The following is a 2,859-nucleotide window of genomic DNA, read 5'->3' as shown; positions in this document are numbered from 1 at the left end:
TTTTTTTTTTTTTTTTGTTAGCTCAAGTGTAAGAGTTCTAATCATCAGGGCCAGGAAGCAGTTTTTGTCTTTTAAATCTTAATTAAATTACAATGTGTATTTAAATATACATCCAGTCTTAAAACTGAGCCTAATATATTTGTAAAAATTAGTTGATGTATGATTTTCCCGACATAATTTAAAATTATATACGTGTGTGTATATATATACACACACACACACACATTGGAGGATATATATACACACACACACACACACATACACACATATATTTGAGATGAAGTCTTGCTCCGTCACCCAGGCTGGAGTGCAGTGGCACATTCTTGGCTCACTAAAACCTCCACCTCCCAGGTTCAAGTGATTCTCCTGCCTCAGCCTCCCAAGTAGCTGGGATTACAGGCACGCTCCACCATGCCTGGTTAATTTTGTATTTTTTAGTAGAGACTAAATACCGTGTTGGCCAGGCTGGTCTCGAACTCCTGACCTCTAGGCCTTCCTCTAGGAGTGAGCCACTGGGCCTGGCCTAAAATAATTTGTATAAGGCCCATCATGTGTTATCTGGGGTAATGAAGACTTTGGATCCAGAAAACAAATTGTAAAGAGTTTGTTAAATTTACTTTTAACAATTTTCATAATGTGCTGACCCAAGTTTTCAATGTAAGGATGATTTCTACATGTGATGCCCGTGCTTCTCAGTGTGTTGGGCAGCCCAGTGGACGAGTCACCAGGAAGTACACTGGAAATGCTGAATCTTTGGCTCCGTCCCAGGCCCAGGGAGTAGAAATGCTCATTTAACAGGATCCAGCTGGTGCACGTGCACATCAAAGTGTGGGAGAGGCTGTATCTATGATGATGATGATGATGGTGATAATGATATAACTTACATTTCCTAAGGGGTGTCTTGAGATGAGAAGGTCTTTTTGTTAGAGGGCTTGGTGCTTTAACGATGACTGAGAAACTATCAACTAGGTTTTTCCTCTCTTTCATCTGAGACCGCAGCTAAGCCCAGTACTGCTAAAAAGCTTGCTTACCCCTTCAGCCATGCCTCTGAAGTTCACATTTACAGCAGGGCAGGCTGTGTGGCTCACATGTGCCATGTCTCAGCAATCCTGAGCAATAAGTCTATTTTTCTTCACTTTATTCTCACTTTTGGTACTGTTCTTTCATGGGGCATACTATATTTTAACCCAACACATAAGAGTTACCGGTTGGAGTTCTCTGAGATGAGGTTAACCGTTTCATCCCCAGCATAGCCTGGCTACCTGCACCTACGGTATTTAACATTCAAGGATTTTCATCAGGTACTTTTTCAAAGCTTGTCTTGAACGTTTTATCTGTGAAAGCAAGATTAGAAATGTTTTCCTAGTCTTAAAGAATGACTCAGCAAAATTCCTTCTTTTGAAGGTATTATCCCATTTCAGGAATTTGAGGACAAAAAATCAGAACCGATTAAAAACCAAGAGCTGATTAAAACCAAGTGCCATTTAGAATAATTATAGTTGAGGTTGCTGCTGTTACGTCCTCAAACTAATGAAGGAGGAATGTGTAGCATGGAGAGCACATTTCCCGAAACGTAACTCCTGTACTTTAAAAATAAAACAAAAAATTCTGGTAGGTATCCTGAATTTGGTATAATTTCTTATTCTTAAGAGAGTTTAAATAAATCTGTGCAATGAGGAACCCAAAATAAGGAAATTAATCAAAGTAAGAGGTTTTGTTTTTCCTAGAAGTAAATGACGGGACTTGATGGTTGTCCCGGTACCCAGCTCGCTGCCTCTCTTCCGGGCGGAGTGAGCTGGTTCTTTTTCTGTGGGAAGCTGATTTTGTGAACAGGAGGAGTTGAAATCAGGAACTTAGAATTGTGGCCCCAGCTTCAAACAAGAACCGACTTTGCAGATGCCAAAGACATGGGGAGGCCCTTGGCCTTTTCTGTCACTACTGAGCACACACACGTCACCGTTGTGATGGAGTGGACTGACAGGCGTGTGGGGTGGAGGTGAACTGGAGGTGGCCAGTTGTGGTGTCCCTGATCCCCAAGGATCCACCTTTGCAGTAAGGCACGGCCACTCATCCATGGTCGTGTGCCCCCCAGTTCCTGCTCACATGTGACATCTGTGCCCGGCAGAACAGTCCCAGCACGGAAGGAGTGTAAGCCTCAGGCCCCTCCTCCCAGCACAGGGGACAGACAGGTGTCTCTGCAGGAACAGGGCCAGCAGTGTGCCCAGAGGCTGTGCAGTGGGCAGGCCCTGGTGCCTGCAGGAGAAACCTTGGCCCGAACTTGCCAGCATGATCAGTGCCTGCTGTTCGTGGTAACTGAGTGTGCGGCAGGGCAGATAACATGTCACTCATAACCAATGCGGGGACCTGCCTTATAGGTCTAAGATCCAGGCCACTGTGCAGTCCTCAGGATGGGGCACCCATCTTCCTGCTCTCTGAGGCATTGAGGCTGAAGTTTCCAGAATCTTCCGGGTGATTCTCCCTCCCCCAGCTACCCAGTTTGGCTGCAGACCCTCCCCTGTGAGAAATGCAGCCATGTGTGTCAACCTCCAGAAACGGCCTGCACTGAGAGTGTGGCCAAGGCTAGGAAGGTACGAGTCCCCAAAATGCTGGGCTGGGGCTGTGACTGAAAGCCTCAGAATAGGGGATGATTTACTAGGGGTCTCCATACTCTGGATCAGCAGGTGAAGGGGCCTGAGTAACACCGACCCCTACGTGCAGCGGGTGGGGTGTGGCTGGGTCACCTGGCCAACCCTGTGCCCCTTGGTTGGCAGCCCAGAGAAGGGGGGGGTGCAGGGAAGGGGAGGGGGCCCAGGGAAGGGGGAGAGGGCGCAGGGAAGGAGAGGAGCCCAGGGAAGGGGA

Source organism: Colobus angolensis, unplaced genomic scaffold (genome assembly GCF_000951035.1).
Source record: "Colobus angolensis palliatus isolate OR3802 unplaced genomic scaffold, Cang.pa_1.0 Scaffold2, whole genome shotgun sequence".
In the NCBI taxonomy this organism is placed as follows: Eukaryota; Metazoa; Chordata; class Mammalia; order Primates; family Cercopithecidae; genus Colobus; species Colobus angolensis.
The sequence above is the reverse complement of the archived record's forward strand: the minus strand, read 5'-3'. Positions refer to the sequence as shown.